Source organism: Phyllobates terribilis, unplaced genomic scaffold, assembly GCF_046119375.1.
Source record: "Phyllobates terribilis strain yellow unplaced genomic scaffold, ASM4611937v1 Scaffold_13__5_contigs__length_258822181, whole genome shotgun sequence".
Taxonomy (NCBI): domain Eukaryota; kingdom Metazoa; phylum Chordata; class Amphibia; order Anura; family Dendrobatidae; genus Phyllobates; species Phyllobates terribilis.
Genome location: NW_027362773.1, coordinates 182,672,367 through 182,683,938, shown reverse-complemented (window position 1 = coordinate 182,683,938; position 11,572 = coordinate 182,672,367). Strand labels below are relative to the sequence as shown.

Here is an 11,572-nt window from a genome sequence, read left to right as displayed (position 1 = left end):
CCAGGAGCGTGCCAAAGAGGTCACCCGTGAGAGGAAGTTACCATGTCTAGCTCCTACTTTTCAGAAACCCGTCACTCCCTCCGTCTCTCCCCAGGTACACTCTCCTGAGCCTATGCAGGTCGACCAGACCAAGATGGTCAAAACCCGTCAGGACTTACGCCGTGCCGAGGGGAGCTGCTTCTACTGTGGCGGTAAGGAGCACCGGATCCGTGCCTGCCCGGAGAGGTCGGGAAACGCCTGTGTCTAGGTTCGCTCAGAGAGGTCAACCTAGACAAGAATAAATCCTCTACATCTCTGCTGCTGTCAGTCTCAATCGTCTGCGGGGAGAACCGTTATTTCGAACTAGCCCAACTTGACTCTGGAGCAGCCGGGAATCTTATTTCACAGTCCCTGGTAGAGAAATACCGCATCCCCACCAAACCTCTGGCTGTACCCTTGTCTGTTGCTGCCGTGGATGGGGGCCTCTTACCACGCCCCATCCAACTCATCACCGAATCCATTACTCTGCAGGTGGGAATGCTGCATTCTGAGAGTATCTCCTTTCATGTTCTGCCTTGACTCTCTCACGCCCTCTTGCTAGGCCTACCTTGGCTCCAGAGACATGCACCCGTGCTTGACTGGCAGACCGGAGAAGTCCTTCACTGGGGACAGGACTGCCATAAGACCTGTCTGGTTCCCGTCCATCCCGTCCGTCCTTCTCCTACCCCAGCTAATCTACCTGGACTTCCGATTCCTTATTGGTCTTATGCTGATGTCTTTAATAAAAAGGAAGCAGAGACACTACTTCCTCATAGACCATACGACTGCCCTATCAACCTGTTACCTGGTACTACTCCTCCCCGTGGGCGTATTTATCCTTTATCCGCTGCTGAGACCCGGTCGATGTCCGAATATATTGAGGAGAATCTGGCCAGGGGATTCATCCGGAAATCTACCTCCCCGGCGGGAGCAGGCTTCTTTTTCGTCAAAAAGAAGGACGGCTCTCTCCGTCCCTGTATAGACTATAGAGGCCTTAACCAGATCACGGTGAAGAATAAGTACCCCCTTCCGCTCATTCCGGAGTTATTTGATCGTCTGAGGGGGGCTAGAATCTTCACCAAACTGGACCTCCGTGGGGCGTACAACCTGGTTCGTATCCGTCAAGGGGATGAATGGAAGACGGCATTCAACACCCGGGACGGCCACTATGAACATCTGGTAATGCCCTTTGGTCTCTGTAACGCTCCTGCCGTCTTTCAAGAGTTGGTCAATGACATCTTCCGGGACCTTCTCTACTCCTGCGTAGTGGTGTACCTGGACGACATCTTGGTCTTCTCTCCGGATCTCCAGACTCACCGGAGGGACGTTCGTCAGGTCCTGCTCAGGCTCAGGCAGAATCACCTCTTCGCTAAATACGAGAAGTGCCTCTTTGAGCAGACCTCGCTTCCGTTTTTGGGCTACATTATTTCTCAGACCGGCCTACGAATGGATCCAGAGAAACTGTCTGCCATCGAGAAATGGCCTCAGCCGGAGGGGTTGAAGGCCATTCAGCGATTCCTGGGCTTCGCCAACTACTACCGTCTCTTCATACCACACTTCTCTTCCCGGACTGCCCCAATTTCCGCGCTCACCCGTAAGGGTACTAATCCCAAAGAGTGGCCGCCCGAAGCAGAGGAGGCCTTTCTTTCCCTAAAACAGGCCTTCTCTTCCGCCCCGGTGCTGCATCGCCCGGACGGCAACAAGCAGTTCTTCCTGGAAGTTGACGCCTCCTCCTCTGGAGCCGGAGCGGTACTTACTCAAAAATCATCTTCCGAGAGAATGGTAACTTGTGGCTTCTTCTCCAAACTCTTCTCCTCTTCTGAGCGCAACTATTCCATAGGAGACCGAGAGTTATTGGCCATCAAACTGGCATTGGAGGAGTGGCGTTACCTACTCGAGGGGGCTCTTCACCCGGTAATAATTTACACTGACCACAAGAACTTGGCTTACCTCCAGCATGCCCAGAGACTTAACCCGCGCCAAGCCCGGTGGTCCTTGTTTTTTGCTCGCTTTGATTTTGTTCTTCATTTTCGCCCGGCTGACAAAAACGTCAAAGCAGATGCCTTGTCCCGATCCTTTCTGGTGTCCGATCTCGAGGAGGAACCTAAACATATCATCGATCCCGCCAGAGTAATGCAGGTGGCTCCCGTGAGCCTAAATCGTCTCCCTCCCGGTAAGACGTTCGTATCAGTACCTGATCGGGAGAAGATCCTACACTGGGGTCACTCGTCTAAACTAGCTGGCCACGCCGGTCAGAAAAAGACCCTCCAGCTTATTGCCCGGCACTACTGGTGGCCTACCCTGCACAAGGGCGTAATAGACTTTGTTTCTGCCTGTGTGTCCTGCGCCCACAACAAAATCCCGAGACACCTGCCAGCCGGTCGCCTTCTTCCGCTTCCTGTGCCTGCTGCGCCCTGGCAGCATATTGCTATGGACTTCATAACTGATCTCCCCGTCTCTGCCGGTTGTACGGTCATTTGGGTGGTCGCTGACCGCTTTTCCAAGATGGCTCACTTTATTCCCCTGCCTGGTCTCCCGTCTGCACCCGAGCTGGCTAAAGACTTTATCCGCCACATCTTCCGTCTTCATGGCCTGCCCCTCCACATCGTGTCGGATCGTGGGGTACAGTTCACCTCACGTTTCTGGAGAGCCACTTGTAAACTGCTAGACGTCACCCTGGACTTCTCTTCCGCTTACCACCCACAGTCCAATGGTCAAGTGGAGCGGATCAATCAGAACCTGACCAGTTACCTCCGGCACTTCGTTAATGCCCATCATTCTGACTGGGTGGATCTCCTACCATGGGCCGAGTTCTCCTATAACAATCACGAGAGCGAATCCTCCTCCAAATCCCCGTTTTTTGTAGTCTTCGGTCAGCATCCTCGGATTCCTTTTCCTGTCTCCACCTCTGTGGACAACCCGGCTGCGGAATCTCTCGTTAGCAAATTTTCCTCCATTTGGGAGAGTACCCGATCCGCACTCCTTCAGTCGTCCGAACGAATGAAAAGACACGCTGACAAAAAACGCCTGGATCCTCCACAATTTCGTCCTGGAGATAAAGTCTGGCTCTCATCTAAATATGTCCGACTCAAGATACCTTCTTACAAGTTAGGGCCTCAGTTCATCGGTCCTCTGGAGGTCATCAGTCAGATCAACCCAGTGGCCTATAAATTAAAACTCCCGGCCAACTTACGGATCCCTAACTCCTTCCATGTATCTCTCCTCAAACCTGTGGTACTTAACTCTTTTTCCAAGTCTACAGGTACGCCTCCTTCTCCGGTTTCTGCTGAGGACGAGTTTGAGGTAGAGAACATTCTTGCCACCAAAAGGGTAAGAGGAAAGACCTTTTTTCTAGTAGATTGGAGGGGGTTTAGTCCTGAGGAGAGAACGTGGGAGCCCCGGGAGAACATCCATGCCCCTCTTATCCTAGCTAAATTTCTGTCTGGCCTAAAAAAGGGGGGGCCTAAAGGGGGGGGGTACTGTAGCGCCGGCGTCCCTGCCCTCTGCCAGGCAGGGACGCTGTTCCCCTCACCTCCCTGCTCCGTGCCCGGCGTCCTCCTCCCGCTCTGCTGGCAGCGCGCGCTCCTTCCCGGCCACTGTGCTTAGGGCGCGCGCGCTCTCCCTCCCTCTTAAAGGGGCCGCGCGCGCCATCCTAAGGAGTCCCCGGCCAATGGCCGGAGGACTTCACCATATATAAGGCACCTCCTCCAAAATGGAGGTGCCCGAGCAATGTTGTTGCACTGTTCACTACTCTGCTTCAGCCCTCAGGTCCCGTTGCCAGTTACCTGCCAGTTACCTGCCAGTTACCTGCCAGATTCCTGCCTGATTATCTGCTACCTGCCTGCTAGTCTGAGGTCCGACGGTCTGTCTTACTACTCCTGTCAGTCTGTCTAAGGACCAGCCTGCCCGCTCACCTGGGAGCGCACATCAGCCACCTGCCTGCTTGCCTGAGGTCCGACGGTCTGCCTTCCAACTCCTGTCAGTCTGTCTATGGACCAGCTTGCCCGCTCACCTGGGAGCACACACCAGCTACCTGCCTGCTAGTCTACCTGGAGGCTCCGCCGTCACGTGCTGTGACCACCTGCCTGTCCAGTGGCTCCTGCTCGCTCACCTGGGAGCGCTCATCTGCTGCCTGTCTGCTAGCCTACCTGGAGGCTCTGCCGTCACGTGCTGTGACCACCCGCCTGTCCAGAGACTTCTGTCCGCTCACCTGGGAGCGCTCATCTGCCGCCTGTCTGTTGGTCTTCCTGGAGGCTCCGCCGTCACATGCTGTGACCACCCGTTCATCCAGAGACTCTCGCCTGCTCACCTGGGAGCTCACGTCTATCATCAGCCGCTACAGGTCGTACCAACCCTTTACCTAGAGACTGCCCCGGTCACTTGCCGTGACCATCTGCCTGTTCATCCAGAGACTGCCCCGGTCACTTGCTGTGACCATCTGCCCGTTCAATCAGAGACTGCCCCGGTCACTTGCCGTGACCTTCAGCCCGTTCATCCAGAGACTGCCCCGGTCACTTGCCGTGACCTCCAGCCCGTTCACTCAGAGACTGTTCCGGTCACCCGCTGTGACCTCCTGCCCGTCTTCCCTGGTTGCCACCCGCTCCCTTACAAGGACTGCCCCCTTGTATAGTAGCTCAGAGGTTCCGCCTCCCAGACCCGTTACAGAAAGTTTCAAAAGATGGTGAGGGAGTACCAGCGTCCTCCGTGATTCCTCTGTGCCTTTTAATTATTGGGTATCCAAGCTGGACACTTGGAATGACCTCACTCTGTATGCCTTGGAGGTCCTGGCCTGCCCTGCCGCTAGCGTGTTATCGGAGCGTGTTTTTAGTGCCGCTGGGGGAATTATAACTGATAAGCGCACTCACCTGTCAACTGTCAATGCTGACAAGCTGACCCTTATCAAAATGAACAAGGGCTGGATTGGGCCAGACTTCTCATCACCACCAAATGACAGCAGAGTAACATAAAGTCAAATCCACTGTGTTATTTCGGGAGGTGTATTCCCATTCATCGCTTCACACCCACACATGGGTATACGCTTCCTCATATCGGCTGTTTTTTGCTCTTCTCCTTATCCTCAGCCTCCATGACCACTATACCACCAGGGTGACCGTGGTCCATGTTGCCAGCATTGCAAGTTCCTCTGTCCTAATTTTTGGCAGCTTGTGCTTGGAAGGCATAGGCAAAGACTACGGGAGACCCACTCCCCAATAATGGGAATAATGTTTTTAATATGCTGTACTGCATGGCTCTTGTAAGGGACATTGCAAGTTCCCCCATCCTAATTTTTGGCAGCTTTTGCTTGGAAGGCATAGGCAAAGACTATGGGAGACCCACTCCCCAATAATGGGAATAATGTTTTTAATATGCTGTACTGCATGGCTCTTGTAAGGGGCATTAAAATCATCTTGTTAAGCTACTGTGACCTCCATGTCTCTTCCAAGGGTCGTTAATATTGTCTTCTAATTCCACTGCGACCTCCACCACTCTTCCAAGGGGCATTAAAAGCGTCTTGTTAAGCTACTGTGACCTCCACGTCTCTTCCACAGGGCGTTGATATTGTCTTTTTATTCCACTGTAACCTCCACCACTCTTCCAAGGGGCATTGATATTGTCTTTTTATTCCACTGCTACCTCCACCACTCTTCCAAGGGGCATTAAAACCGTCTTGTTAAGCTAGTGCGACCTCCACATCTCTTCCAAGGGGCATTAAAACTGTCTTGTTAAACCACTCTGAACTCCACGTCTCTTCTAAGGGGCATTAAAACCGTCTTGTTAAACCACTCTGAACTCCACAGCTCTTCCAAGGGGCATTGACATGTTGTTTTTAATTACCTCTAACCTCCACGACTCTTGCAACGGGCATTGCATTTCCTCCTAATTTTTGTCAGCTTTTGCTTTTCAATGCATAGGCAAACACTAAGGGAGACCCACTCCCCAATAATGGGTAGAAGGTTTTTAATACACTGTAATCCACATCTGTTTCAAGGGGCATTGCAGTGCCTAATAATTTTTGGAAAGCCTTCCATTCCCTGCTTAGGCCAACAGTGTACAGGAGATCCAGTTGCTATAAATGGAAAAAACGGTTTAGTTAAGGCCCTCTGACCTCCATGTCACTTCCAAGGGGCATTGGAGTGCCTCGAAATTTTTGGTAGGCATTGCATTCACTGTATGCCTTATAACTGTGTAGCTGAACCGCTCCTTTTGGTACAGAAACATATTCTACAAGACATGTGTGGTTGGCTGGCCTGATATTGATGTGAATGGTCCCTGTTCCTCCTGCTCTTTCTCCTTTGCCACCACCTCATCCATCATTCATCACCTGAAGCTTTGTTTTAACGGGAGTCATAGAACTGGGATAGTAGCAGGAAAACATCCAGCAATCCTCGAAGGAGGTAGAATATGCGCCAAAATGCTGACCACCTCAGGCCTAGCTGCTACTACATACATGCGCTTGCATTCCAAGGAACAGAAAGCCAAGGAGGTGGATGGCCTCATGATCATGAATAATTTACTCATTGTGTAGGAGGCCGATCACTGCTGCTGTCTACCTTCTGAACTTTGTTTTGAAGCCTGTTTGACCCAGGACCCGCAATCCTCTATGTCTGGAGGACGTGTTGCATCCCAGTGTCCAACTGTGTCCCGGCTTCCACAATATTAACCTAGTGTGAAGGCGTCAGTGAGATGGACCATTCCTGGCCACATTCACTTGTCCACGTGTTTGTGGTTAGGCTGTCCTTCCCACTAAATGCACTGGGGAGGGCACAGGTAATGTTTTGGTATGCACGCTTGTGTATAAGGCGCACCGGGACAAATAGGGGCAGCTGGGGACCGTTTATGGACACCCGGCCACCCCCACGCGGCTGGGGACTGTGTGTGGGCACCCGGCCGCGGGGCGGCTGGGGACTGAGTATGGACACCCGGCCGCCCCCTGGCGGCTGGGGACCAAGCGTGGACACCCGGCCGCCGGGCGGCTGGGGACTGAGTATGAATACCAGACTACCGACGCAGCCATGACGTGGTGGCCAGATTCCACCTCCACATGCCTAAAAGGCCCAATTTCAAGTGCAAGCAAGCTAGCAGTATGGTATTGCAGCCTGGGGGTGGGTGGGTGGCAGGCTGCATACTTGCGCTTGTATTGAAAGTTATGGGGGAGGTACAATTGAACACTGCCCTGGGACAAGGACTTGCACAGGGATAGTTGCAAGTCTGCATCTTCTGATGCGGCAAGGATCACTTCTGATGGGCACACTTTTAGGCAGTGACCTGGGTGTCGCAGATGCTTCCAGGGGTCTTCCCCATGCTGTTCCCATGTATTTTTAGCACTGTATGCATGTGTCACACAGCACATGGCCAGATAAGGTTGTAAAATGTTAAAATGACATTTCCCGGTGAATGCATTTGTCACGGTTGAAAGCAATACAAACGTGCAAAAACTCATAAAAAATGCTACTTGTGAACATAGCCCAAGGTGTGGAGGAGTATTTTTGTTTTTGGTTATTTATTTTACCTTATACACAAGTCTTTACCCTGGAAAGGATGTTCCTTAACCCCTTTCCGTCCTGGTCAGTAATAGTACGCACCAGGTCGGGAAGGCCGGTTCAGCGGGGGCTCCGGCGGTGAGCCCACACTGAAGCGAGCACATGTCAGCTGATTATTCGAATCGCAATCCACCCGCAGCTGTTAACATGTTAAATCTCTGACAGTTGCATTTAACTCGTGCTTCCGGGAGTCCTAAGCCCCGCCCATCAGTGACCCCGTCACGTGATCGCGGGTCACCAATGGGTGGGCATGACAACTCAGGGTCTGCAGCAGATGCCTGTGGTTGTCATGTCTCAATTGCTATGAGCGCCACCTAGTGGTCAGCACTCATAGCAAGTGAGCATTTCTCCTGCATACAAGCGATCTGCTCATCGCTTGTATGCAGTAGAAGCAATCAGACAACTGCTGCTTCTAGTCTCCTCTGGAGACTATAGAAGCAAGCAGAAAGTGTAAAAAAAAAGTTTTTTAAAAAATAAAAAAAATAAAAAATATATAAAAGTTTAAGTCACCCCCCTTTCGCCCCATTCAAAATAAAATATATATATATATATATAAAAAAAAAAACACATACACATATTTAGTATCGCCGCGTTCAGAATCGCCCGATCTATCAAAATAAAAGAAGAATTAATACAATCAGTAAACGGCGTAACGAGAAAAAAATTTTAAACGCCAGAATTAAGTTTTTTTGGTCGCTGCAACTTGGCAATAAAATGCAATAACGGGCGATCAAAACATCGGATCTACCCCAAAATGGTATCAATAAAAACATCAGCCCGGCACGCAAAAAATAAGCCCTCAACTGGCCCCAGATCCCGAAAAATGGAGAAGCTAAGGGTCTCAGAAAATGGCGTCATTTTTTTTGGTTTTTTTAGCAAGCTTTGGATTTTTTTTTCACCCCTTAAATAAAAAAGAACCTATACATCTTTGTTGTCTATGAACTCGTAACGACCTGGAAAATAATGATGGCAGGTCAGTTTTAGCAATCTGTGAACGTGGTAAAAAAAGGACCCAAAAAACAACTGTGGAATTGCATTTTTTTTGCAGTTTCACTGCACTTGGATTTTTTTTCCCATTTTCCAGCACACAATATGGTAAAACCAGTGATGGTGTTTAAAATTACAACTCGTCCCACAAAAAATAAGCCCTCACATGGCCATATTGAACGAAAATTAAAAAAGTTCTGGCTCTGGGAAGAAGGGGAGCAAAAAAGGAAAACACAAAAACAGAAAGACCCATGGTCGTTAAGGGGTTAACATATTTCACAGGAAAGCACTTTCACTTTCATTTTTGAACGTTTTATTATGAGCCTGTAAAAGTGGCTTAATACCTCTGACCACGTTGTTGACAGCAGTGACCTGGGGGTCAGAAATGCTTCCAGGGGCGATCCCCATGCTCTCCCCATGTCATTTGAGCACTGTCACTATCGTTTTGGGCACTATTTAGGCTTTCTACAGACTGCCGGGGGAGCCGTCGCAAAAATGTTCGGGTCTCCCATAGATTAACATTGGGCTCGCTGCTCAGGTCGAGCACCCAAGTATCACAGTGAGCTCGGCCCGAGCTTCGAGCACCCGAGCATTTTAGTGCTCGCTCAACACTAATTAGAACTCAGATCACTGGATTCAGAGTGAATTTCTCACATTTCCACAATGTACACATGCTATTTTACCATTTTCAAAAGAAAATCCAGCCAGCTTCTTTGGTCAAATCTCAGTGGAACCTGCGAAATTCTTTGTTCACAGCGGTTTTATCTTTTCTGCTCACACTCAATTTGCCAATGCACATGGTTTAACATAAAAAGAGAAAGTTAAAATCCACATGGCAAAAAAGATATATCTATCAAGAAAGTTTAACTCAAATGTTAAACTTGACTTCATGAAGCAAAACTCATATAATCTATCTCACACCAAGCAATCGTACTCTATGACTTGTGCCAATGTTCGCATGTCACTTTTTCCAGGTGGTTGAAACTGACCAGGATTTCAAGCCAAAACGGCCTCAAGAAACGACAGCGATTCTTTTCCTGAATCACCCTTTTAAGTGTTTTCCAGCATTTTTGTAAACATAGTTTGGTGACGTTTTTCTAAGTATTGTTTTGGGCATCAATTGAGTTTGTTTAAGGTTCTTTTTTGCTCGCAAAATGCTGTGAACGTCACTCAGGAACCTTCCAGGGGTCTTTCTAACCTACTCATTGACTTGTATAGCAAGTATAAAGCAAGCAAAATATACCTGAAAAATGATATGCTCACTTCTATTAACCGCTTGGCGTTTTGGGAAATGTAATGAGGTTAAAAGACGCTCAATACCTGATCATATGAACAGCAAGTCTTTTTGCATGGAAATGAATCAGTTCAAACTTTTGAGCATTTTCAAAGCCTTTTTCAGGAGGTGTTTGGAACAAAGTCACTCGAAATCCGCCTTATGAATTTTAATAAACCTTGAACTGTAAAAGGTTCCAATTGATGATACGTTTAAATCAGATTTTTACATTTCAGTGAGGCCTGGAATTTTGTTTCCAATTGAAATCTTCCATTTTCTGAAATGTCTTCCAGAAGGATAATGACTGATATTGATCATGGTGCTCTAAGAAATGGTGTGAAACTCATAAGGATGAAACAACATCTGAGTAGTTGTGGCTGAGTGGTTAAGGCGATGGACTAGAAATCCATTGGGGTCTCCCTGCGTAGGTTCCAGTCCTGCCAACTACATTTAACTTCATGCAACATTTTGACGAATTATCTGAGTAGATCAATTTCCACATTCCCAAGTCTATCCCCCACAGAAATGGTTTGTAATCTTTGGATTGTATTTGTAGAACCAGCTTAACAGCATCTGTAGATCTTCTTTAGAGTAGTCAGCCTGGTGTGATGTCACTTGTGCATCACACCACCAATCAAACAAAGCTCAGAGGGTGCCATCAGGTATGTGGTGCAAATCCTCCTTTTTTTCAGTGAACACATATCACTGCCGTGACCGATGGACTGGGATATGAACTTTGATTTGCACCAACTCTATTTGAATTATCTTTCCGATGGAACCTTTTAGCACACCATGAAAAATCTTTAGGGACTTTTGGATGAGCAGAAGTTTTGCAATTTCTTTTTTTCTCACCCTTTTTCCAGCTAATAGATCCAGCACGCTAATTATTAGCCAGATTTCATCAACATTTTAAAACTGTCCTTGTTGTGATATCATGGAACTTTAAGCACACTTGTGGAATGAAAAGGGAGGAGATATTAATTTACCAATGTGTATTAGATATACATTTGCGGAACAGCTTTAGAACCAGTTTTCATCATAATGCATGAATTCCCAGGTTCCACTGAGATTAGAACTCAGATCACTGGATTCAGAGTGAATTTCTCACATTTCCACTATTTACACATGCTCTTTTACTGTTTTCAAAAGAAAATCCAGCCAGCTTTGTTGGTTATGTGGTTCCATGGTGTAATTGTTAGCACTCTGGACTCTGAATCCAGGGATCTGAGTTCTAATCTCAGTGGAACCTGAGAAATTCTTTGTGCACAGCGGTTTTATCTTTTCTGCTCAAACTCAATTTGCCAATGCACATGGTTTAACATAAAAAGAGAAAGTTAAAATCTACATGGCAAAAAAGATCTACCTATCAAGAAAGTTTAACTCAAAAGTTAAACTTGACTTCATGAAGCAAAACTCATATCATCTATGTCACATCAAGCAATCGTACTCTATGACTTGTGCCAATGTTCGCTTGACACTTTTTTCAGGTGGTTGAAACTGACCAGGATTTCAAGCCGAAACGGCCTCAAGAATTGAGAGCGATTCTTTTCCTGAATCACCCTTTTTAGTGTTTTCCAGCATTTTTGTAAACATAGTTTGGTGATGCTTTTCTAAGTATTGTTTTTGGCATCAATTTAGTTTGTTTAAGTTTCTTTTTGCTCGCAAAATGCTGTGAACGTCACTCAGGAACCTTCCAGGGGTCTTTCTAACCTACTCATTGACTTGTATAGCAAGTATAAAGCAAGCAAAATAT

General features: G+C 48.0%; 2 non-coding genes across 2 annotated transcripts; both read left to right on the top strand.

The window, feature by feature from the left end:
• The first annotated feature begins 10,186 nt into the window (after positions 1-10,186).
• TRNAS-AGA (transfer RNA serine (anticodon AGA)) lies at positions 10,187-10,268 on the top strand. Its single transcript has one exon. It is a non-coding gene; the product is annotated as a tRNA-Ser (tRNA).
• Positions 10,269-10,996: 728 nt separating this feature from the next.
• TRNAQ-CUG (transfer RNA glutamine (anticodon CUG)) lies at positions 10,997-11,068 on the top strand. Its single transcript has one exon. It is a non-coding gene; the product is annotated as a tRNA-Gln (tRNA).
• Positions 11,069-11,572: the final 504 nt, after the last annotated feature.